The 27,726-nt window shown below is 45.0% G+C and overlaps 1 non-coding gene across 1 annotated transcript; it reads left to right on the forward strand.

Annotated features, from left to right (window-relative positions):
* Positions 1 to 16,192: 16,192 nt before the first annotated feature.
* Trnas-cga lies at positions 16,193 to 16,267 on the forward strand. The gene has a single exon. It is a non-coding gene; the product is annotated as a tRNA-Ser (tRNA).
* The last annotated feature ends 11,459 nt before the right edge of the window (positions 16,268 to 27,726 follow it).

The following is a 27,726-nucleotide window of genomic DNA, read 5'->3' on the forward strand; positions in this document are numbered from 1 at the left end:
CTTTAGCAGATTTGTATGTACATATTATGAATCTTAATTTCAACCCTTCGCTGAAGAGGTCTCTCGTTTTCAGTTTCTTTCTGTAGTGTGCAAAATTTCAATGTAAGAAACGCTATGTCTGCGCTGGTAACCGTTCCCACTTGCACACTTAACGGTGCGATAACAACTCGACGCGAGCGCTGCTCCAAAAAGTGAGGTCAAATTTGACAAACTCGGTATGTATATCTGCGCGCTTCTTGAGAAATCTGTCAAAAGCAAAAAGTGAATTTGATTAACGAATTAGACCATTTACAGGGGCGTGCATCGTCACCACTACAAACACTTCAATGTCACCACTGTTTTTACGGTCTTGTTTTACAACCAGTAATCGCTCGGTCAACGTCATCGTCATGGGAAAGTCAAGTACCACTATGGTACTGGAGATTAAACTGAGGTGTCGAAGGTCCTGACATATCTCGTTATATCATGCCGGAACTTCTTTAGCACGGTGTATTGTAGCAACTTGACGTAGCAAGGACTCATCAAGTCGTCGGGAAGTCCCCAGCAGATATATTAGTTCATGCTGCCTCTACAGCTTTCCATAATTGCGAACGTGTTGCCGGTGCTGGGTTTTGTGCACGGACTGACCTCTCGATAATGTCCCATAAATATTGGATGGGATTCATGTCAGGTGGTCTGTGTGGCCAAATCATTGGCTCGAATTGTCCAGAATGTTCTTCAAACCATTTGCGAAGAATTGTGGACCGGTGGCATGACATCGTTGATTGGAAATATGAAGTCCATGAATGGCTGCAGATGTTCTCCAAGTAGCCGAACATATCCAGTCAGTAATCGGTTTAATTGGACCAGAGGACGCAATTAATTCCATGTAAAGGCAGTCCACACCATTATGGAGCCACCACCAGCTTGCAAAGTGTGCTGCTGGCAACTTGAGTACATAACTTCGTGGAGTCTGCGCCACATTCGAACCCTACCAATAATTCTTACCAACTGAAGCCGGGACTCATCTGACCACGCCATGACTCTCCATTCGTTTAAGATCCAACGGATATTGGCGCGAGCCCAGGCGAGGTGCTGCAAGCGATGTCGTGCTGTTAGCAAAGCCACTTGGGTCGGTCGTCTGTTGCCATTGTCCGTTAACGCCAAATCCCGTGATGTTTGAATACTCCTTTACTAGTGTAGCGCTTGACACAGTCATTTCGATTAAATATTTGGGCGTAACACTGCAGAGCGATATGAAGTGGGACAAGCATGTAATGGCGGTTGTGGGGAAGGCGGATAGTCGTCTTCTGTTCATTGGTAGAGTTTTGGGAAGATGTGGTTCATCTGTAAAGGAGACCGCTTATAAAACACTAATACGACCTATTCTTGAGTACTGCTCGAGCGTTTCGGATCCCTATCAGGTCGGATTGAGGGAGGACATAGAAGCAATTCAGAGGCGGGCTGCTAGATTTGTTACTGGTAAATTTGATCATCACGCGAGTGTTACGGAAATGCTTCAGGAACTCGGGTGGGAGTCTCTAGAGGAAAGGAGGCGTTCTTTTCGTGAATCGCTACTGAGGAAATTTAGAGAACGAGCCTTTGAGGCCGACTGCAGTACAATTTTACTGCCGCCAACTTATATTTCACGGAAAGACCACAAAGATAGGATAAGAGAGATTAGGGCTCGTACAGAGGCATATAGGCAGTCATTTTTCCCTCGTTCTGTTTGGGAGTGGTACAGGGAGAGAAGATGCTAGTTGTGGTACGAGGTACCCTCCGACACGCACCGTATGGTGGATTGCGGAGTATGTATGTAGATGTAGATGTAGATGAATTTGGCCACATTTTCCTAACAGATGAGTTAGTCGTCCATTGATTTCAGCGGTTATTTCTCGCGGTGCTGTTTGTCTGTTAACACTGACAACTCTACTCAAACGCCGCTGCTCCGGGTCGTTAGGTAAAGGCCGTCGGCCACTGCGTTGTCCATGGTGAGATGTAGTGATTGGAAAATGGTATTCCCGACACAGTCTTGACACTGTGGATCTTAGAATACCGAATTCCCTAACGATATCGGAAATCGACTGTCCTATGCGTCTAGCTTCAGCTACCATTCCGCGTTCAAGCCTGTTAATTTCTGTCTTGCGGCCATAAACACGTGGGAAACCTTTTCACTTGAATCACCTGAGTATAAATGACAGCTCCGCCAATGCACTGTCCTTCTGTACTTCGTGTACACGATACTATCGCCTTTTGTATATGTGCATATCGCTATCCCTCGACTTTACTAGTCCCAGTGTATAATTGTTTTTACAATGAAGGGACTTCTTTACTGTCATTGCTGTCGTTGTGAAGTAAACATAGCTAATCTCTCCGTGGCGTCTCAGAATCTAACTCGTTAATTCACACAGTCATTATTCGTATAGGCTTCTACAATATTGGCCATTAAAATTGCTACACCACGAAGATGACGTGCTACAGACGCGAAATGTAACCGACAGGAAGAAGATGCTGTGATATACAAATGATTAGCTTTTCAGAGCATTCACACAAGGTTGGCGCCGGTGGCGACACCTACAACGTGCTGACATGAGGAAAGTTTCCAACCGATTTCTCATACACAAACAGCAGTTAACCACCGTTGCCTGGTGAAACGTTGTTGTGATGCCTCTTGTAAAGATGAGAAATGCGTACCATCACGTTTCCGTCTTTGACAAAGGTCGGATTGTTGCCTATCGCGGTTGCGGTTTATCGTGTCGCGACATTGCTGCTCGCGTTGGTCGAGATCCAATGACTGTTAGCAGAATATGGAATCGGTGGGTTCAGGAGGGTAATACGGATCGCCGTGCTGGATCCCAACGGCCTCGTCACTAGCAGTCGAGATGTCAGGCATCTTATCCGCATGACTGAACGGATCGTACAGCCACGTCTCGATCCCTGAGTCAACAGATGGGGACGTTTGCAAGACAATAACCAACTGCACGAACATTTCGAAGACATTTGCAACAGCATCGACTATCAGCTCGGAGACCATGGCTGCGGTTAGCCTTGACGCTGCATCACAGACAGGAGCGCCTGAGATGGTGTACTCAACGACGAACCTGGGTGCGGAAATGGCAAAACGTCATTTTTTCGGATGAGTGCAGGTTCTGTTTACAGCATCCGTGTTTGGTGACATCGCGGTGAACGCACATTGGAAGCGTGTATTCGTCATCGCCATACTGGCGTATCACCCGGCGTGATGGTATGGGGTGCCATTGGTTACATGTCTCGGTCACGTCTTGTTCGCATTGACGGCACTTTGAACAGTGGACGCTACAATTCAGATGTGTTACGACCCGTGGCTCTACCCTTCATTCGATCCCTGTGGAACCCTACATTTCAGCAGGATAATGCACGACCGCATGTTGCAGGTCCTGTACGGGCCTTTCTGGATACAGAAAATGTTCGTCTGTTGCCCTGGCCAGCGCATTCTCCAGATCTCTCACCAACTGAAAACGTCTGGTCAATGGTGGCCGAGCAACTGGCTCGTCACAATACGCCAGTCACTACTGTTGATAAACCGTGGTATCGTGTTGAAGCTGTACGGGCAGCTGTGCCTGTACACGCCATCCAAGCTCTGACTCAATGCCAAGGCGTATCAAGGCCGTTATTACGGCCAGAGGTGGTTGTTTTGGGTACTGATTTCTCAGGATCTATGCACACAAATAGCGTGGAAATGTAATCACATGTCATTTTTAGTATAATGTATTTGTCCAATGAATACTCGTTTATCATCTGCATTTCTTCATGGTGTAGCAGTTTTAATACCCAGTAGTGTATTTGCATGAAATTCGAATCGTGTCACCGTCTGGAGTTGTTGGTAGGTTTTGCCTTACACGCCCCTGACACAGAGCTGTAGCCAGACCACGTGGCCTGCCGAGGCGTACATCCGCACAGCGCGGCGTCCCCATTGTCATCCCGCCGGACAGGTCCAGCAGTGACGTCATCGGATCAGCTGGCCGCCTCCCCGCAGCGTGCTGGAAGCCGCTTACCTCCCGATACAATGCCGGCATGTTTATGGAAGAGGGCGGACTCAAATACTGGAGCCGGCCTCCTAACTGAATTACAAGTAGATATAAATAAATATAAATTACTGCGCGCAACGAGTCATTGTGCAGTCTCACGTCGTAACTCTATTTTTAAACCAGTCACGCAAGAAAACTTGCGCACGGACTGAAAATAGGTGTGTTGTGTTTTACATGTCAGCTTAATTACACATGAGCTACTAATGAATACTGTATTACTCTTAGATCCATTCTGGTGACATTGCGATCCAACATCTTTATGTAGCAACTAAGCTGACGTATCTCCTACGGCTCGTTAGATGATGACAACGAGGAACGTATAGTTTAGTGTTGGCGTCCGGCTCTTCCTCGCTGGTATTACTTCAGCGAGCGCACCCTCCACATAGCACGAATAAAGTAAAGTAATTTTCAGGCCCCGTGTGACTATACTGTCCATGTATCATTACCCGCTACTTTCAACAGACAGAACTACGACGTTTGCTGCGTTAAGTAACTGTCTTCTGAGTGTTAATTACATAAGACGTCGCTGTTCTGTTCCCGTTCTTGAAATTTGTCCAAAATTCAGGCTGCTTGCCTTGTCAACATAGTTCTCAAGTCATTATAGTGATTATTGTTTCGATTACCACTCGTTAGGCAAGACTGTACTCTATTTCAAAACACATTTATCTTGCTTCACCCTGTAAGAAAACTCTCTCGGGCATTCACAGAGACCGTTATAACTAAACGTGGACGTTGGGCCCCTGAGCTACAAGTGGTCTTCCAGATACGTAATGGACACCTCCATATAAAATCCTTAAGCGTACATTGCTGGTAGCCGGCTGGAGTGGCCGAGCGGTTAAAGGCGCTACAGTCTGGAACCGCATGGCCGCTACGGTCGCAGGTTCGAATCCTGCCTCGGGCATGGATGTGTGTGCTGTCCTTAGGTTAGTTAGGTTTAAGTAGTTCTAAGTTCTAGGGGACTTATGACCACAGCAGTTGAGTCCCATAGTGCTCAGAGCCATTTGTACCATACATTGCTGGTAACCCATGCTGTCCAACTATACAAACTGCTTAGCTGTTATAATCACACACCCGCAAGCACATCGCAGGTCGTACACCTTCGTGATTTTTACTGGCTGATGCATGCGGCCTTTTCTTCTGCTTACGCTTCCCTGAACAACAGAATCGTTATTTGCAATCGCCTCTCTGCCGTTTGTATCACAACACAGAACTTATATCGTAGTCCCGAGAACTTGGTTTACTTCTGACACGTACCATTCTCTCTCCATTTCTACCATATTTTACTGAACTCATCTTGTAACACCAGAACCTTGGCCTCACCTTTTCTCCTTCTCAAGTTCATATTAGCTGCTGCATAACTGTGCTGTTTCAAATACGAAGTGACCCTTCTTATCATCGGTACAAAGTTTAGTCGCTCAAGCCTCTTCTTCACACTCACAATAATCCCTAAGGCAGTGTAATATCAAAATTATAGAACTGTTTGTTGTGCGCCGAAACAGGCAAAACTGAAAAAAAACTGACGAACAATTGTGATTTCGTGACTATAATTGAAGTAGGGCGCAGTACAAGAAAGAGGAGTTAAAAACAATATCACTTTACACATAATGACAACTTCGCACCTTTAAAGTGCTTCAGACTCTTGCAGGATATGGTTCTTCGAAACTAGGAATTAGAAAACTTCGCTAAGCACATTTCATGAACAAACATCTTTTCAAGATCTGGACCATTTTACTGTGATATGCTGTGTTTCCGTCTTTGAAGTTCATTAGTCGTGTCTTATCGGTTGTGTTTAGCTCCTGCATTGGGCATTCGTACATACCATGTGGACTTTGTACTGATATCATATAAAGTTAATGACACCATAAAATGAGACTAACATAAAAATTAAAGCGAAGTCCTATTTTTCCATGCGGGAAATTGTAGAAACGAAGTTATGCTGTATGCCCATGGCATTAATCGATCGGCTTGTGGCATACAGTCGGCCGCGTTGGCCGAGCGGTTCTAGGCGCTTCAGTCCGGAACCGCGCGACTGCTACGGTCGCAGGTTCGAATCCTGCCTCGGGCATGGATGTCCTTAGGTTAGATAGGTTTAAGTAGTTCTAAGTTCTAGGGGACTGATGACCTCAGATGTTAAGTCCCATGGTGCTCAGAGCCATTTGAACCATTTTGCGGCATACACATCGGAAAAGTCCATTATGCTGCAGTTCATTTGGAAATAAGTTCACCACGTTAATTCGGCGCGTTGTCTACAGGCAGCTAGCAGAAACGATCGTGGTAGGCTCGGACAGCTAGCATACTGAGCCTCACAGACTTCTCAAAAGGTTTTGTGGATGATCTAGTAAGCCAACAGCTATTTGTAGTACAAATTTAATTGTGCTTGTTAAATACAAACAGACACCTAGTGTGAAATTGTGAATTTGTTGAAATATTTCGTACAATATAAAAATGCGAATGTCTAAACGCTTCGTAGAACATGTTTTTGAAGGTTCCTATGAGTTTTGCCGCATAACCTCTCAGACCAGTGCAACATAGAGCAACTGAAATAAAACGGAATGAAGATATCTATTAAGTCTTCATTGCTGAAGAGTGAACATACGGGCAAATTACATAGTGCCGAAAGAATAACTCTCTGATATTAAAATTAAATGACATGACAACGAATTTCGGTAGAAGACTGTGACAAACTACTTTAATTGTAGAAGTTGTACTTAAAAGAGCTGCTAGCAGACGCCGCTGTATTTGCAATATCCAATGGCTGTAAACAGCACTCCGAAGACCAGAGCTATTAGTTACGTCGCTGGAACGTGAAAGGAGGCTAGCGCACAGCAGGAAGTGGTTGGAATCATGTATTCCATTGAACAACTTTTGTTTCTAGTACTGGAATGTCACAGGTTACAACACAGTGTTATGGCAACAAAGTGTAGTTTTCGAACACTATTTAAAGTTCAAAAGGGCCCGATGTCAAAACCATTCCCAAGCTCTTCGCCACATTCGAACGGATAGGCAATGTGACTGTTGCTGTAGTGGGAAATACTGACCCCAGAGCAGTTGTAATTACTGTTGTAAATGACACCACCGTTTCTGGAGTCATTCAGCTACATCCGAGGAAATCCTTACGAAGAATTACACTGGACTGGTTTGAAGCGATCCAGCACCCATGCAACAGTCTATACATTTCCCACTCAAAATCGGAACTCACCAAGTCATACTTGCACGCGCTGTCTGCAAATGATAGACACTGGAAAACAGATTCTCACAATGACTGATAACGAAGGATTTGATGTTGTATACATCAGGTTCACAGATAAAGCAGACTTCATTCTGAATGCATTCGTGGAAAAAAAAGAAGTAGTGAGTTAGGGGTTCCGAAAACCCTCATTTGTGTGAATCGAATCCACTGCATTTCTCGGAAGCTATTGTTTGGGCTGTTGTTTGCAGCAACGGCTTTATCTGCCGTCTTTCACGATAGAATCGACGACTACTGAATGGTACGTTGCAATTTTTGAATAATTTGTCGCCACGCAGCTGGTGTTAGAGGATCGACCGGACACCGGCTGCCTTCTTTAAACCGGGGGCTAACCACATCGCACCGGACAAGTGCATAGCTTTCTTGATGAACACTCCGGAAATAAAGTAACTGCGGTGGATTATCACAGTTTCTCTGGCAGAGGCTTGGACTGACTTCCATATTCACCTGACCTGACTCCTTGTGACTCCGTTTGGTGGGGCACACTGAAAGACACTGTCCGCCAAACTATCCCACCATGCTTCAAGGAATCGATCTGTGTGTGAGCTGAAGCCTTCACCGCTGAGTCACTACGAGGATGTGATGCCAAACTTCGTTGTTCATTTGCACCACCTGTCTACTGCGCACGGCAGACATTTTGAAAAATACTGATGAGATATCAAAGACTGCTTTCAGAGGACGAATTTGTTTATGCATGATGATACGAGCTGTGCAGCGTACGACGCCATCTGTTAGCAGCTTTTGTAACTACTGTTTGGAAGCTTTTGTATAAAATTCTTACAGCTGTTCACAGTAAACATACCGTTTTTGCATTATTCTATCGATCTTTGTTTTCAGTTTATTTAATTTAAAAAGAACCTCTTTTTTGGACACCTTATAGATGAAACAGAAAAGATTCGTCGGCATGAACTCGCAGGAGATGACTTTAAAAACTTGAAGCAAAAGCTTTTCTGCTTCACAGATTGGCGATATATCATCACAGACAAGTCACTAATGAAAGGCACATTATCTGACAGAGTAAGTGCACCATCGATCAAGAACAATGAAGACACCATTAAATCTGGAGTACATGTCACAAAGAGCGAGACAAATATATGAAAAAAAGCAACATTGGAAAAAATAAATTGATAAAAGTGTAGCACAACGGAACCAAATTATTTGTATTCGGCGTCAGAGGAAATAAAATGCGTCTTACACATAATGATGCCTTTAAATATTGCTGACGCTATATCAGTTCAAATGGTTCAAATGGCTCTGAGCACTATGGGACTTAACTGCTCAGATCATCAGTCTACTAGAACTTAGAACTACTTAAACTTAACTGACCTGAGGACATCACACACATCCATGCCCGAGGCAGGATTCGAACCTGCGACCGTAACGGTCGCCCGGTTCCAGACTGTAGCGCCTAGAACCGCTCGGCCAGTCCGGCCAGCTGCTACATCAGTAATTAGTCTGAGCTGACCGTAGATATTCGACAAGTTTTTGTTAATATTATGTGGATCAGCTTAGTCAGATCTGGCTCTAGCTAACCATGTTACAATTTGCCTGGTAAGTTGTGCACCTTGCGAAGTTGTTGAAGGCAAGCTCTGTAGTAAATGACATAGGTGTGATGAGGTTATGTTTACCGGCGTACGATACCAAAGGAAGGTGTAACCGGAAACATACCGCCAAGGCTGTTACGGCTGAGCACTGCTGCTGAATACTCGCTGCCGGCGCCCACAGAGAATGTTGAACAAAGGCGAGCGCAGATTTGCGTGCCGGACTGCTCTTAGCCGGGAACGTGCCGAGAAAGGAACCACTAAAAGGAAAATTAATGCCTGACGAACGCCATACATCTGAGAATGACACGAGCCGGTACGGTATATGGCCCAAGGAAACGTATCGCTCTGCTGAATGACGGACTGAGAAATATAACCCAGCGTCATATTCATCGCTCTGGTCAAGGCTACCCCACCTTTATTCAAATGAATAGTGCGTGTGCTGTTGGACAAGGCTTATATCTAAATCCTTGATCCGTTACCTTTAGTACAATATCGGTACATATCTTTGAGAAATAAACCTGTTTTGTCCTTTGCCAATAAAGTGAAAAATTGAATGATAAACTGAGTGATACAATATATTAATCACATAACATCCGCCTTCTGAGTGTTCAGACGAAACTACAGCTATCTAGATGCTTAGTCTAGATAATCTTGTACAGGAAAGAAGCATGGGCGCGGGACAAAGCAACAAAAGATGAGGACCAACAGACAAAAACTTAGTTTATTACATTTTAAAACCAGAAAATATTTAGGAGAATTTGAATAGAGTCTGACCGTAGAATCATGATGAAGAAAATGAAATTGTGTATCTAAGCCATCTGGAATATGTATGTTGAACAACATGGGCCTTACAGTGAACACTACGAACTCAAAAAACCAGTAAAATTATACTTTGAAGAGGGAGTATCTTGTGGCTCACAAATTTAAGGAACTGATTTCAGAAATCGTACAGAGATCTTTCACAAATTGCTATGTATAGGCCGGCCGGTGTGACCGAGCGGTTCTAGGCGCTACAGTCTGGAGCCGCGCGACTGCTACGGTCGCAGGTTCGAATTCTGCCTCGGGCATGGATGTGTGTGTTCTAGGGGACTGATGACCTCAGAAGTTAAGTCCCATAGTGCTCAGAGCCATTTGAACCATCTGCTATGTATAACGATTAAATTGTCATGTGGTGGGCTATCAACGCGCCGGCTTCTGAAGAAACAATAGATCCGTCAAATCATAGGGTTGACGTGGAAAATGTGACACGTGGAGTGCTGCCTCGTACTGAACAAGGATGGGGAAGCAACACGGCTGTGTCATCATTTAAAAGCCCCGCTCCAAAAGTGATTTATGCGGGCAATGAAAACTTAAATTTATTTTTCTTTAGTTAGTTCTTTATGTAGTGCTCTGCCTTTATTTAATATAGGCGTAATTTTGTTGCAGTTTTTCTTAACCAAATTGCTGTTAACATGTTATGAGTTTATGTTTTCATGTAGAGCAAAATATTGTAGTCTGACAAACTAGAGCATTCTAGAACATGACTAGGAATACTAAGACGTAATTCGATCTCTGAAGATCGCAGCAACTAGACAATGTATTTTTTATTTTGTTTTTCTCTAGTCTGTCGTGTGGATTTTAAAAAACACCATACGTTCCACATAAATGTGCATATATAACGTATTATGATATACTTACATAAAATTAAAAATGTGTTAGTAGGTTTCAGAATTATGATTTTTTACAGAGAGGAGTAAAATAAGTAGGAAAGAAGAACTGATACAAATAAAGAAAGAGAGAAGAAGAGTAATTCAATGTTAAGGAAAAAGTAAACAGATTAGTTTTTCACTATCATTTCGCCCTCTGACCCGTAGGTAAAAAGTACTCGTAGAATCGACCTTTATAAGGTTACAGTAATACCGTTAGTAGACAGCATCTCAGAGACTCTGAAGATCTCAAAGATATTAGTGCCACACGACAGATGTTCCCACCGGAAAGCTGAGCAGTTGGGCATTCTATATATGCACCACGCACAACTGTAAGCTTCTCTGTACCCATGCGCCACGCAATGTGGAGAATTTTCTACTCTGAGTTCAGGTAGAATAATTCTATTTTATTGCGAATAATTAAAGTACCGTAATTCATTTGATAACGCCAGAGTGTGTGGAAATTGTAAAAGTAATGTCGCCTTTTGTTTGGTACTCTGGCGCATGTAGCAGAGGTCTCGAGGGACACAGGTATATGTTGCTCGGAGTCTTCCCGTTGGGACAGAGCTGATGAGCAGTCGTGAATAGAATAAATTGGAGTATATTTTTAAACATTCATATTTGTTGGCCCAGACAGCCGCATACATTTCAATAATCATAATTTAAGCGAATATACTGGCGAAGAACTGAACGGTTACACTATCCCCTAGAGACCTATACGCGAAAATTTTGAAGGCAGCAGTGACGTTTAGGTACTGCAGCTACCTAAAGTGACATTACCACATGAAACAAGTTGTAGGAAAAGTAGATGTCACGTTGAGAGAACGAAACAGCGGCTTTCAAAACACTCTTTCGGCCGAATCTTAAGCATTACTTACCAGAGAGTAACTATCAGCGATTAGCATTAATATAAGAGTAAATCGAAGATCCAACGAGTAGCGGCGCGCTTCGTCTTGGGATCGCTGGGTCAGCGAAAGAGCGTTACGAAGATGGTCAAGAAACTCCAGCGGCAGGAGTCTTGTAGACAGGCTTTGCACAACACAGAGAGTTTTGCTAATGAAATTCCGAGAGCGTACGTTCCAAGAAGAGACGAAAAATATGTTACTTCCTCCCACATAAGTCTCGAGAATTGACCATGACAAAACAATAGAAAAATTGGAGCTGATATGATTATTGGTTGTCATTATTTCTATGTTTTTTCCCAAGTGCAACAGGAAAGGTAGGAGACAGATAGGAATATAATAAGTGCGCTTCACCACACACAGGACGGCGGTATGAGAAGTACTAAAGCACATGCAATTATAGATACATTCTAATGTTGTTACGTGTAATGTTGTTGCATTAATTTAATCTGAAAGCGGTGCTGATATTCAAGACCATAAAAATGGATTAAAAGCTGTGAGCTATATGAGGAAGTTAACCTTGCATTACTGCGCAACTGTTTCACCAGGTATCCAGTCTAGCTTACCAAATTCCCAACCAGACTAACATTAATTATAATCTCTTAGTACTCATCTTACGATAACCGGTGATATATATATATAAAAAGACGATTTAAATAAAAAGAAATAAATCAGTTTATACTTGGACATTTACTTTAACATTGATCAATGTTCCGTTAAAATTTCAGCATATCAAACTTGATTCATAACTAAACTGGTGCCTTATTTAGGATTGTGAAAATGTGAGTTTGTAATCTTATGGAACACGTCAAATAGGGAGCCAAGATTGGAAGACTACGTACAACACTGCATTCATAAAATAACACACGAAGAACGTTGAAACATATCCAAGAGGAAATTAACCACAACCAACCGATTCAATTTTCACTCAAAGAAGTTACGTTCGTAGCGCAATCCTGTCCGCCATGAAATTACCACACACTGGTATACTAAATTCATACTAACTCTCTGTGAAATCTTCCCGAAAAGAATAGCTAAGGGCTACTTTGATGCTTACACCACATGCTTCACGTGGTCAACTTGGTTTACACAAAGAGTGTAACTCCACAATCATTTTGATAATTAAAATAAATTACATCGAAACGCAATTCACAAAAGAAAAACCTCGAACTGGTTACTATCGTCTTACTATTAACCTGATGGGTCAAACAATTGTATAAGCACGTGGTGCTGATCTCACAAAGTACACCGCACATGGGTTGAACATAAAGAAAAGTTGCTATATTGAAAAATATTGTCAAGACGAGACGTTATAATCTCAAGCACATTCGCATTTAAGATTGATGATCTTAGTTAGAGCTACTGATCAATACGTGGTTCGACTTTACTCACAAAGTAGTGACGAAGCAACTACCGGAAGATATTCTGAACCTCACACTCGAATTACACTGCGTTGCAATTTAAGATAACATTAGATATTTTAGAGCTAAACCTGAAATAAAGGTGATTAAATTTTCAGTTAGGCTGAACTTAAGAAATACATTGTCCTACGGACATAGCAGACACGCGCTTAGCCGGAGATCTTACCACTTCAGACGCTCGCCGCAGACAGACTGACCTGGGCTCCTACCGAGCGTGTTTAACAGATACAAACGGAAGTGACCAGAGGGGCAGCTTCCTATACCAACATGACAAGGGACGGACAGGACCATACTAAGAATAGAAACCTCTCTGCTTTTAGTAAGCGTAGCTGCCTGTTCCGACCTTGGTCCTACTGTTCTCTAGCAGACAGGCTTGTCTGATACCATCAAGCATGCAACTAGAAATACATTTGCTCATTCATTCTTTCACACAGAATGGAAGGGGGATGACAGTATCTTATCATATACAGTATATAAAAGAAAGCGGATGTAGGTTCCGTATGAGACTGTGTGACATGAATTACATATAAACCATGTTTTAAAGTGTAGTAGTGTGACAGATCGTTCTTGTTTATGTGTAAAAGTAACACGTTTCACTGCTCAGTCTCCTCCCAGATAGTCAGAGACACCACAGTAAATTTAGAAGAGGAATTTATGCCGTAAATGACAACAGATTTAAGAAATTGACATGAAAGGAATCCAACAGAGACCTTTCAACACGCTCATCTCAAATCCACAAGCCACTTACTATTGTCTATACTCCAGTGCTACATGATACACAATACAAATTTACTGTATTAGGAGTGGGAGGCAAAATTTTTCTCATATGATCTGAGTCGTTAGCCGCTACGAGGCTGAAGCGTGATTCTGTAATCAGTGGGACTATGCTACCGTGGCACCTTCATTTTTCCTTCTCCTTACGAGGCCGTAGAAACTGGCAAGGCTATCACTGTCAGTCTATGCCTCCACGAGGTGCGTGGTAAGGATCACTGTAGCCTTGATATTAGACTAGTGTGACTTGGATGCACCGAAAATGATGTAGCATTTCCACATATTGCCCTTGTCAAATGTGTATACTGTTCCATTACCCTGTGTCTTCCACTGAGGTGACAAAAGTCATGGGACACCTCCTAACATCGTGTAGGACCTCCTTTTGACCGGCATGGTACAGCAGTGGGACGTGGCAAGGACTCAAGTCGTTGACAGTCCCCTGCAGAAATATTGAGTCATGCTGCCTCTAGAGACGTCCAAAACCGCGGTAGAGTTGTCTGTGCAGGAATTTGTGCACAAACTCACGCCTCGGTTATGTCCCCTAAATGGTAGATGGGATTCATGTCGGCCGATCTGGATGGCCAAATAATTCGTTCGAATTGTCCAGAATATTCTACAAACCAGTCTTGAAGAATTATCGCCCAGTTACATGAAATCGTTGTTTGGGAACATGAAGTCCATGAACGACTGCAGATGGTCTCCAAGTAGTCGAACACAACCATTTCCAGTCAGTGATCAGTTCAGCTGGACCAGAGGACACACTCCATTCCATGTAAACACAGCCCACGTCATTATGGAGCCACCACAGTGCCTTGTTGATAGCTTGGCTCCATAGCTTCGTGGGGACTGCGCCACACTCGAACCCTAACATCAGCTCTTACCAGCTGAAATCGGGACTCATCTGACAAGGTCACAGTTTTCCAGTCGTCTAGGGTTCGACCGATGTGGTCACGACTCCTGGAGCGGCTCTGCGGGCGATGTCGTTCTGTTAGCAAAGACACTCGAGTTGGTCACCTGCTGTCGTAGCCCATTAAAGCCGAATTTCAGCACACTGTCCTAATGGATACGTTCGCGTACGTCCCACATTGATATCTGCTGTTATTTCACGCAATGTTGTTTATCTGTTACCACTGAGAATTCTACGCAAACGCCAGGAAGTTTCATATCATCGCACACACCGCTGCAGAGTGAAAATGTCATTCTGAAAACATCCCCCAGGGTGTGGCTAGACCATGTATTCGCAATATCCTTTCTTCCAGGAGTGCTAGTTCTGCAAGGTTCTCAGGAGAGCTTCTGCGAAGTTTGGAAGGTAGGAGACGAGGTACTGGCGGAATTAAAGCTGTGAGGACGGGGCGTGAGTCGTGCTTGGGTAGCTCAGATGGTAGAGCACTTGCCCGCGAAAGGCAAAGGTCCCGGGTTCGAGTCTCGGAAACGGAAATAGAATAACAAAATAATGGTACCAATAAAATACAGATAAATAGTTCGTAACACTGTTCGGTCAGTATGTGCACAATCGACTAATACATAGTCCAGAGTAAGACATAACGCAAAGACAAAAAAGTTAGAGCGCGTAGTGCTACAGGACACTGAAAACGATAATCTGCCTCACAATCATCGCTGGAATTATATAGGCACTTGTTTGTAGCTTTCCTGAATAATTATCAAACTTACAAAGCACACATCGAAAGGCTAATAGTTTCTTTGTAAAGCATCTAGTTATACAGGGTGTCCAAGAAAGGTTGCAACAAACTTATAGGGAGTGCCTTGAGGAGCAAATTGAGCGTAGGAACCCGTATCTGGAAACTTCATCCAAAGGCGGTAAACAGCATCAAAGTTTAGGTGCCAAAGCCTGACACTAGGCCAAACCCTTCCGCACGAATCGTGACTTTCTACGCTGACGAAACGTAGGCGTAACGTCTCACAATGATGTTTGTTACTCATGCTTGCGATTGATTGCCACGATCGGCAATGGAGAACATCGAACTAGCTGTTACGTAGATAGCCCCTGTCTCCTGCGAATGCGATGCTCTGTTGCCTCGGTGAATGGCGGTTTCGGACATCTGCTGCTTATTTTTTCCCTGTACACCGAAAGAGACGTGAGATTTTAGAGGGTGTCAGAAAAAATGAAACTGCAGATTGAAACCTGTGTCCAAAACCGTTATCCACCGAGGCAACAAACCATTGCGTTCATAGGAGACAAGGCCTTTCTACGAAGAACCTAGCACCATCTTCTCCACTAGCGATCGTGGCAGCTCAGCTGCGATCACTGAATAGGAAACAATATTGCGAGATGAAACTTCCTGGCAGATTAAAACTGTGTGCCCGACCGAGACTCGAACTCGGGACCTTTGCCTTTCGCCGGCAAGTGCTCTACCATATCAGCGCACACTCCGCTGCAGAGTGAAAATCTCATTCTGGAAACATCCCCCTGGCTGTGGCTAAGCCATGTCTCCGCAATATCCTTTCTTTCAGGAGTGCTAGTTCTGCAAGGTTCGCAGGAAAACTTCTCTAAAGTTTGGAAGGTAGGAGACGAGGTACTGGCAGAAGTAAAGCTGTGAGTGCCGGGCGTGAGTCGTGCTTCGGTAGCTCAGTTGGTAGAGCACTTGCCCGCGAAAGGCAAAGGTCCCGAGTTCGATTCTCGGTCGGACACACAGTTTTAATCTGCCAGGAAGTTTCATACCAGCGCACACTCCGCTGCAGAGTGAAAATCTCATTCTGGAATATTGCGAGATGTTGCGCCCACCTTCCGTCAGCATACAGAGTCGCGTTTGCTGCCGAAGTGTTGGCCTAGTGGGAGGCATTGTCATCTGTAACTTCGACAATGAGTAGCGTCGTTGGATGACGTTTGTGGACATGAGTTCCTATCCTCTATTTGTTCTCAAGGCGCTCTCTATAAACGGCCGAAGTTTGCCCCAACATGTCTGAGACACCCTGTGTATCATGAAAAAAAGTTAGAGGTGATGGCATCTTCGACGTGTAAAAATAGTCATCAGGAACAGAACACAAGCTTCCATTGCTTAGATGGTGGGTAGGAAACAGGCGGCGGTACGGTCACACAAAGCTTCTCGCAATGTGTTAAACAGGCAGAAAAATTTAATCTTGTAGCAAACTTACATTCTGTGTACTATTTCCTCGTGTCACAGGGTCACAGCCTGAACAGTGGTTTAAAAATTTACAATTTAAACACAAATTCAAGCAGTACTCAATATCTGGCTGCTGAGAACGACTGGGAGTGATCGGGCTAATTGGTAACGAATAACCTGCTCCAGTATTCCACTGGTTACTCTGTTCCCTGAAACAATTTCGAGGTTCATATTTTCTATAAGCATCCAGCATCTCCAGAATTTCACAGCTCAGTATTCATATTCAGTGATAAGATGGCTTCAAAACGGATACTGTATTTACTGTTGCTACTACTTTAGGTGCACAGTACTACGGGTATTCGACCGACTATAAATTCAGGGACTCGAAATACACATTTCTCTTATTTCATATCAAGCAGTGATTTGCTTATGCGAAGAACAAGGTGCCGCATACCGCTTGCAGTAGGATCACGACTAGGAAATGCGAAAGACGACAGTTTGAGTTTTGTAGATTGTAGGGAACATATCTACAAAGATGAGAAATTTTATTTAAAAAAATACGGTAATGCAAATATTTAAGTATTTCTTCATCACATCTTTAGTAAGTCGGAAAAACTTCAATAAATATAAGCAAAAGAATAACTTGCAAAAATTATATACCAATAAAACTAGCATAAATGAACATTTAGTTATCAGTTCAGAACCGACAATGAACCACTATTAAAGAACACTGTAAAACCAATGGACAACGTTAAAAGATGCTTAAAAAATTTAAAAAAACACCAGCTGGTTCCAAATAATACGTTTAATCCAGCATGTCCAGGCGAGCGTAAATAAAAGTCCTAATACACGCAATAAACAGGAATGTTTCTAACATGAACGGACAAAGACCGTCAACAGTGCACATGGCTTGATGTCAGACTCGAGCAGAAACGTACGAAAGCAAAATCTGAATTAGAACACCCACATGGCTACAGCTAAGACAACTGAACTTGTCTTTATGCTTAGTACACATTACAAAAACCACTCATAATGTTGATAAAGTATCAAGAGAGCACAAAGGTAACAGAAAGCAATTATAGTGAAGGGAAGGCAAGTTTATTAAGATAACTATTGGCAAATGTCTCTTAATATCACATGATTAACTGAAGCATAATACACCACGGCACAACAGATAACTCCAGATAGCTCCAAGTACAGTATACACATTAAGATGGTCACCAGACAAGAGCATATGGCTCAGCCAGTCCACCCTACCAGTAATTTCCGTAGATAAGACACAGCGGACACCATACGATGGCCTTCTCTCACTAGATTCGATCGTCGTATCTCTCAGACGGATGATGCTGAGAGAATTAGATTAGGAAATGAGATACTTAAAGTAGTGAAGGAGTTTTGCTATTTGGGGAGCAAAATAACTGATGATGGTCGAAGTAGACAGGATATAAAATGTAGACAGGCTCCGGCCGGTGTGACCGTGCGGTTCTAGGCGCTTCAGTCTGGAACCGCGCGACCGCTACGGTCGCAGGTTCGAATCCAGCCTCGGGCATGGATGTGTGTGATGTCCTTAGGTTAGTTAGGTTTAAGTACTTCTAGGTTCTAGGGGACTGATAACCTCAGATGTTAAGTCCCACAGTGCTCAGAAACATTTTTGTAGGCTGGCAATGGCAAGGAAAGCGTTTCTGAAGAAGAGAAATTTGTTTACATCGAGTATAGATTTAAGTGTCAGGAAGTCGTTTCTGAAAGTATTTGCATGGAGTGTAGTCATGTATGGGAGTGAAACATGAACGATAAATAGTTTAGACAAGAAGAGAATAGAAGCTTTCGAAATGTGGTGCTACAGAAGAATGCTGAAGATTAGATGGGTAGATCACATAACTAATGGGGAGATATTGAATAGAACTGGGGAGAAGAGGAGTTTGTGGCACAACATGACAAGAAGAAGGGATCGGTTGGTAGGACATGTTCTGAGGCATCAGGGGATCACAAATTTAGCATTGGAGGGCAGCGTGGAGGGTAAAAATCGTAGAGGGAGACCAAGGGATGAATACACTAAGCAGATTCAGAAGGATGTAGGTTGCAGTACTGGGAGATGAAGAAGCTTGCACATGATAGAGTAGCATGGAGAGGTGCATCAGACCAGTCTCAGGACTGAAGACCACAACAACAACAACAACATCTCTCAGACATGTAACTGACAGACTGGCAGTGTAGACTTTCGCTGAAATGTGTTGCTCAGTTCAGACAGTTGCCTGTAGCTTTGATGTGCCACGTAACCGCCAGCAGTTGCTGTTGACTGGCCATGCTCCTGTTGTGGTGAGCAGCAACTGATACCTGGCGGATCCGGGGCGGCAGACAGGGCACGTTGTCTCCAGCCTCATGCTAAGCAGGCCTTTACTTAGAAACAGGCAAAGAGTCAGTATCGCGCTTTCAATGACGTATGGAAAGCGCGAACGGCTCAACTATCGTCCACAGATTCATCCGTGCCATCCCGACATTTGCATGCAATGAACTTGAGAAATAACGGAGACTTGAGATGCAATGTCCTTGCAGATATCAAAAACATTTCGCGAGAATTTAATTCAGCATGCAAAGCCTCCCTCTATAACAGCGAGGAAGACTCCTGCGACAGACTCCAGTAGAATTTCACATTTTACAGCGGAACGACTTTCTTGGGCGTAACGGAGAGCAGCGCTATTGACGCCTTTCTTTCAAGCTGTCTGATACACTGCCAGCCACCGGTATGTCCATTTTTGGCACCGATAACAGGAGTGACGCTTCGTGGCACGGAACAGTGAGGCCTTGGTAGGTCTCTGGAGGGAGCTGGCGCCACATCTGCCCACACAAGTCTCCTAATTCCCGCAAAATTCCGTGGAGCGGGCTATGAGCTATGACGACATGTTCAGTCACATCATAGATGTGTTCGATCACATTCAGATCTGGCGAGCTGCGGGGCAGCACATGAATTGGAACTCGCCGCTGTATTCTTCGAACTACTCCATCATACGCGTAGCCTTATGACATGGCGCATTATCTTGTTGAAAAATGCCACTGCCGACAGGAAACGTGATCATCAAGAAGGCGCGTACGTAGTCCGTAGCCAGGGTACGATACCACTGATACTCCTTGGCCGACATTGTGCCTTGCACGAGCTCCATTTGAGCCATGGATGTCCACGTGAATATTCCCGGAGAATAATGTAGCCACCGTAAACTTGTCTCCGTCCCTTAGTACAGGTGTCAAGCAGCTGTTCCCCTGGAACACGACAGATTCGCGCCCTCCCATCGGCATGATGAAGGAGGTATCGGGATTCATCTGACCGTCCAGCACATTGCCAAAGCGCCAACGTCCAGTACCGATGGTCACGTCCCCATTTCAGCCGTTCCTCCACAATTCGCCGCCTGTCGTGTTTTACCAGCCTGCCCAGTCCACGACGTCCGAAATTTTAATGAGGGGTGGCCGCTCAAACCCACGACATTTGGATGTGGTTTGACTTTGGTTTCGGCAGGTGTTGAAGACATTTACCATAGCCCTCCTCGAACACGTGACAAGTCACGCAGTTTCTGAAAAGCTCGTGCCGAGCGTCCAGGCCATCACCATCCACTCTCGGTCAAACGCAGATAGATTGCGCACCTTCCCCATTCTACACACGGACAGCACGCTCTCTGATACTGCATGTACCGTGCATGTGTCTGTCTAGAAGTTACTCCTTGTCAGGTGACCCTGCTATTGGCTACACGGGCTTATATCGATAGCAGATCGGTGGTCATAATGTTATGGCTGATCAGTGTATAAAACATCTTCAAAGAAGAGCGCTGCTCTGCGTTACGCCCAAGAAAATCTTTCAGCTGTAAAATATGAAATACTACTGGTGGCTGTCGCAGGAGCCTTCTTCGCTATTGCCCGCATCTCGTGGTCGTGCGGTAGCGTTCTCGCTTCCCACGCCCGGGTTCCCGGGTTCGATTCCCGGCGGGGTCAGGGATTTTCTCTACCTCGTGATGGCTGGGTGTTGTGTGCTGTCCTTAGGTTAGTTAGGTTTAAGTAGTTCTAAGTTCTAGGGGACTTATGACCACAGCAGTTGAGTCCCATAGTGCTCAGAGCCATTTGAACCATTTTCTTCGCTATTGTAGAGGGAGGCTGTGCACATTGAATTACATTCTCGTGAAATGGGTTTCTGATGTCTGCAAAGACATTCCATCCCATTTCTCCGTTATTTCTCAAATTCATTGCATGCAATGTGGGGATGGTACGGATGAGACTGTGGACGATTACTGAGCCTTCCGCGCTTTCCATACGTGATTGAAAGCGTGATACAGCCTCTTTGCCTGTTGCTAATTAACGGCCTTCTTAGCGTCACGCCGGGGACCACGTGCGCTGTCTGCCTCGTCGGCTTAATGCCGCCCCGGATCCTCCAGGTATCAGTTGCTGCTCACCACAACAGGAGCATTGCCAGTCAACACCAGCTGCTTGCGGTTACGTGGAACATAGACTCTACAGGCAACTGCCTGAACTGAACAGCACTTTTCAGCGAAAGCCTACACTGCCAATCCGTCAGTTACAAGCCTGAAAAATATCCCACTCTCCCTCTCCCCCCTCCCCATCCTTTATTGGTGCAGATGTTGAATATTAATGCCCCACTGCCTGAACTAGGATAAAAATACGGGAGTTATTCAGCAAGCTGTTTCTATAGGATGGAGCTTCTAGAAAGGCAGAAGACGAAGTTTCACCTGGTATTTACTGTAAAAAAAAAGCACATCTGCAAATTAATAATTCGAATGTAATACCGTTACAGAATTTCAGAAGTGTACCTGGGACGAAACAGATCACTGACAAATGTTATCTGAAAAACGGAAAAAAGCACAAGCTGTTCTGGCTACATTGCGCAGTGAACACAATGAGAGTTCGCTCGCTAGTTTCAGTTGCTTTTATTAGCGGCGCATACCACGTACGGTAGCGTGCCGCAGTGCGGAGGTGAAGGGAAGGACTTCGCGGTCTGCAGGACTCTGATCAGGCTGAGGAACTCGAAGAAGGCAATAAATAAGTACGATTCTAGTACGATGTGTATATGCGGACGGTACAGACGCGTCCGTCAAATCTTAATTGGATTTGTGTGGGAATAGGTGTGCCTCTTTACTTCTTTGCGAGTGGTGCCTTTCTATTTTATAAAGGCAGATGATTTATGTTAGCAGATTTCCTTATGTGAGGGACTTAACTAAGTAAATCTCCCGAAGAACGTTGATGGTATTGTAATCTTCTCATGTAAGGTAGATATGAACTATCGACTTTGGCAAAAAGCCAGGCTACTTTTACCATTGTCAATAATTTTATCAGCATTATAACGAACCTTTTTTTTTTTTTTGAACACGTATCATAATGACACCATTGCAATACATTCGCGACTTGTCAAAATTCGCGACTCGTCGAACGTAGCCACGGGGAGACGGGGAGCAATAGCTTTCAACCACTTAAGGCAGCACCTTTGGTTATTATTACAGCTAAGTGTGGATTAATGCGTTTCGTTGTTCACTCAGTTCACGTGTTTCTATTGTCGTTCGTGAGCGTATAGTTTGAAAATTTTTTTTCTGAAGTTGCTGTTTCGAATTATGTATGTACATTTTCGGTTTGATAGGTAAGATTACAAAATGGTTCAAATGGCTCTGAGCACTATGGGACTTAACTTCTGAGGTCATCAGTCCCCTAGAACTTAGAACTACTTAAACCTAACTAACCTAAGGACATCACACACATCCATGCCTGAGGCAGGATTCGAACCTGTGACTGTAGTGGTCGCGGTAAGATTACAGTAGATCCAAATAAATATATATACTTGGGTAAAGGAAACTAACAAATCAAGATTAAAGATTTTACCCTTTTTATTTCCTGCTTTGAAACATACGTAGTTACACTCCCGGAAATGGAAAAAAGAACACATTGACACCGGTGTGTCAGACCCACCATACTTGCTCCGGACACTGCGAGGGGGCTGTACAAGCAATGATCACACGCACGGCACAGCGGACACACCAGGAACCGCGGTGTTGGCCGTCGAATGGCGCTAGCTGCGCAGCATTTGTGCACCGCCGCCGTCAGTGTCAGCCAGTTTGCCGTGGCATACGGAGCTCCATCGCAGTCTTTAACACTGGTAGCATGCCGCGACAGCGTGGACGTGAACCGTATGTGCAGTTGACGGACTTTGAGCGAGGGCGTATAGTGGGCATGCGGGAGGCCGGGTGGACGTACCGCCGAATTGCTCAACACGTGGGGCGTGAGGTCTCCACAGTACATCGATGTTGTCGCCAGTGGTCGGCGGAAGGTGCACGTGCCCGTCGACCTGGGACCGGACCGCAGCGACGCACGGATGCACGCCAAGACCGTAGGATCCTACGCAGTGCCGTAGGGGACCGCACCGCCACTTCCCAGCAAATTAGGGACACTGTTGCTCCTGGGGTATCGGCGAGGACCATTCGCAACCGTCTCCATGAAGCTGGGCTACGGTCCCGCACACCGTTAGGCCGTCTTCCGCTCACGCCCCAACATCGTGCAGCCCGCCTCCAGTGGTGTCGCGACAGGCGTGAATGGAGGGACGAATGGAGACGTGTCGTCTTCAGCGATGAGAGTCGCTTCTGCCTTGGTGCCAATGATGGTCGTATGCGTGTTTGGCGCCGTGCAGGTGAGCGCCACAATCAGGACTGCATACGACCGAGGCACACAGGGCCAACACCCGACATCATGGTGTGGGGAGCGATCTCCTACACTGGCCGTACACCACTGGTGATCGTCGAGGGGACACTGAATAGTGCACGGTACATCCAAATCGTCATCGAACCCATCGTTCTACCATTCCTAGACCGGCAAGGGAACTTGCTGTTCCAACAGGACAATGCACGTCCGCATGTATCCCGTGCCACCCAACGTGCTCTAGAAGGTGTAAGTCAACTACCCTGGCCAGCAAGATCTCCGGACCTGTCCCCCATTGAGCGTGTTTGGGACTGGATGAAGCGTCGTCTCACGCGGTCTACACGTCCAGCACGAACGCTGGTCCAACTGAGGCGCCAGGTGGAAATGGCATGGCAAGCCGTTCCACAGGACTACATCCAGCATCTCTACGATCGTCTCCATGGGAGAATAGCAGCCTGCATTGCTGCGAAAGGTGGATATACACTGTACTAGTGCCGACATTGTGCATGCTCTGTTGCCTGTGTCTATGTGCCTGTGGTTCTGTCAGTGTGATCATGTGATGTATCTGACCCCAGGAATGTGTCAATAAAGTTTCCCCTTCCTGGGACAATGAATTCACGGTGTTCTTATTTCAATTTCCAGGAGTGTATTACGACTTATAAACGCTGCCATTCTCTTTCAGTCTCAAGTGACCTGTGCTAACATTAAATCTGATTATGAAATGGTACGACAGTGTAGGAACTCCGTATTCACCGAGGAGCGATATCAGCCGTTATTAACACATTATTTTTATAACACCTACATCTATACGAAACGCGCTATAAAAATTGATAATTCCCTGTTACATAAAACGTGGAACGAACTGTAAGAATCGGTTTGTACCTGAATTATACTGAAACTGCAAACAGGGAATAAAAAAGCATTATAGCAGACAAAATTTATGGAACATATCTTGTCAAATATTGCTGTATTTAGTGATTAATAATTATGATATGAGATCTATGTTATGTTTCTTTTTACTCCAATTTTTAAATACTTCACTTAACGTCGCTGTTCCAGTATCGGTGTTTTGGGGGCAATTATTATTAGCAGTTTATATTTAGACGTCAAAAATGATGAAATCGAAATCAGCATCGATGACTTATCGAAATCTTCATCCCCAGTTGGATGTTAGACACGGCAAGAAGGCCGCTAATCTTCCGCACCAAATAAAAGCATAAACAATTGAGATACAAGAGCCACTCTTCAGTCATGCCAGTTAATAATTTTCTTCGAAAGCTCCAATTTGTATTACGATAAGATCCATCTGAGCACAAGAGAGGTCAACGTCAGCATTGTAGATTATTAAAAATGTTGACATATTTTTCACGTGTTGTGAAAGTGTCATTTGATTACAGAAATTTCATTAATGCAGAAGGAAAATAAATGGCAGTTGCTCTGAATTTTCTGCGTTACCATATTACCTGATGACGCAAAACATTGTGAGCATTCGACACTGCAACACGGAATGGCGTCTGGTGACATCACGGACACGTGACCCGGTAAGGAAAGTGTAGCAGCGGAGCAGCGACGAATGGGGAATTATACCAGCGACGATACTAGCTACAAATGACAAAATACACTGCCATAAGCGACTCTGACAGGGACAAATTGACGGGAACAGTCATCTCGGAAACGGTGAAGCTAATCAGCTGTTCGCGTGCTTCTGACGTGAGCATCAATGGGAAATTGTTGAAGATGGACGAAGTCACGAATAGGTGGCAATGTTTTGGACGTCCACGCATCATCAGAGGGCGTGGAGGTCGATGGCTTGCCCCCTCTGTAAATCAGAACATGCGGCGGTTTGTGGTAGATCTGACGGCGGACTACAATCCTAGTGCAGGCAGAAGGGTTTTGGAACCCACTGTTCAAATGACTCTGAGCACCATGGGACTTAAATTCTGAGGTCATTAGTCCCCTACAACTTAGAACTACTTAAACCTAACTAACCTAAGGACATCACACACATCCATGCCCGAGGCAGGATTCGAACGGTATGCACTGTTCATCGCGTATTGTTTTCGATTATGTGTTAGAGGCCAGCTAATGCATGTTGTTGGGAAGCCAAAACTGAATAAAAGAACGCACAGCATATTAATATTTTACATTCAAGTGACGAAACTCTTGGGTTACCTCATATTATCTACATCTACATCTGCATCCATACTGCGCAAGCCACCTGACGGTGTGTGGCGGAGGGTACCTTGAGTACCTCTGTCGGTTCTTCCTTCTATTCCAGTCTCGTATTGTCGTGGAAAGAAAGATTGTCGGTATGCCTCTGTGTGGACTCTAATCTCTCTGATTTTATCCTCATGGTCTCTTCGATAGATATACTTAGGAGGGGACAATATACTGCTTGACTCCTCGGTGAAAGTATGTTCTCTACACTTCAACAAAATCCCGTATCGAGCTACTGAGCGTGTCTCTTGCAGAGTCTTGCCCTGGAGTTTATCTGTCATCTCCGTAACGCTTTCACGATTACCTAATGATCCTGTAACGAAGCGCGCTGTTCTCCGTTGGATCTTCCCTATCTCTTCTATCAATCCTATCTGGTACGGATCCCACACCGGTGAGCAGTATTCAAGCAGTGGGCGAACAAGTGTACTGTAACCTAATTCCTCTGTTTTCGGACTGCATTTCCTTAGAGTTCTTCCAATGAATCTCAGTCTGGCATCTGCTTTACCGACGATTAATTTTACATGGTCATTCCATTTAAATCACTCCTAATGCCTACTCCCAGATAATTTATGGAATTAACTGCTTCCAGTTGCTGGCCTGCTATATTGTAGCTACATGATAAAGGATCTTTCTTTCTATGTATTCGCAGCACATTACACTTGTCGTGTCGGACCTCCTTTTGCCCTGCAGCAACCGGGGGTGGCGTGGTCTCGACAAGTCTTTGGGAGTCCCCTGTAGAAATATTGAGCCGTACTGGCCGTACAGCCGTCCATAATTGCTCAACAAACTCCAGTGGAAGACGCTGCGAGAGAGGCGTGTGCATCACAGAGAATTTTACTATTGAAATTTCGAAGGAGTTCTTTCCGGGAAGAATCAGGCAACATATTACTTCCGCCCACATACGTCTCGCGTAATGACCACAATGAGAAAATTCGAGATATTAGAGCTAATTCCGAGGCTTACCGACAATCGTTCTTCCGACGCGCCGTTCGAGAATGGAACAGTGAAGGGAAGATCAGATAGTAGTACTACAAGTACCCTACGCCACACACTGTCAGTTGGCTTGAGGAGTTTTGATGTAGGTAGAGACGTAAACTCCACGGGGCAGTGCCGGCCGCGGTGGTCTCGCGGTTAAGGCGCTCAGTCCGGAACCGCGCGACTGCTACGGTCGCAGGTTCGAATTCTGCCTCGGGCATGGATGTGTGTGATGTCCTTAGGTTAGTTAGGTTTCCGTAGTTCTAAGTTCTAGGGGACTGATGACCACAGAAGTTAAGTCCCATAGTGCTCAGAGCCATTTGAACCATCCACGGGGCAGTGACAGGGGAGAGGTGGAGGGGGAAAGGAAACGATTTCCCTCTCTGTGTAGACGTGAACGAAGCCGTCTTTTTGAGCTGGCTTTCTGCATCCAGCAAACACTACACACTGAATGGAGCAGACCGCTTCGCAGAGAGAGTGAGACCGTACCGCCAATTTCAGGAAAACAATACGTTTCGCCAAGAAACCCACGGCCTTGGGATTGCCGTAATTGTAACTCGGCGCTGCTTAATGAATCGCTTATCTATTAATCACAGAGCGCGTGTGCCCCCAATGGCGGACTCGCGAGGCTTTTAAGTACAGTCCGGAGCCCACGGGTCACTCCCACTGGGCTGTAATCGCTCCAGCGCACACGGCACGAGACGAGAAAAAAAGCGCTCTAAAATTGATACGGCCTCCGCCATAAATCTCCGGGATAATTCCAGCGGCTCGGCTGCAGCCTTGTGTACGCAGGGACGCGTGGCTGCGTGTCCAGCAGCGCCTAGGTCTTCCAGCTCCAGCGCCAGTGCCCAGGCCGCGCCTTCACTTCTCCGGCACAAAGCTTGCTAATAGCGAGCCTTGAGTGTGAGGCCACACTGTCCGCGCCGGGAAGGGAAATTCCGGTTGTAGCAATTTCTAGCCTCAGCGTCGATATCGTGTGAACAAAATGCAGTAGCGCCGAGAATGTTCCAGGCCACTGCAGCGGTTCAGGAAAAACTACTGTTCTCACAGGAAACCGCTGATTTGGTACCACGCGAGCCGTTGCAACTGTTGTTACTACGGCGGTACACGCCACTTTTAATGGAAGGAGCCGCCGTCAAATAATTCTTTACTCTTGG

Source organism: Schistocerca americana, chromosome 5 (genome assembly GCF_021461395.2).
Source record: "Schistocerca americana isolate TAMUIC-IGC-003095 chromosome 5, iqSchAmer2.1, whole genome shotgun sequence".
In the NCBI taxonomy this organism is placed as follows: Eukaryota; Metazoa; Arthropoda; class Insecta; order Orthoptera; family Acrididae; genus Schistocerca; species Schistocerca americana.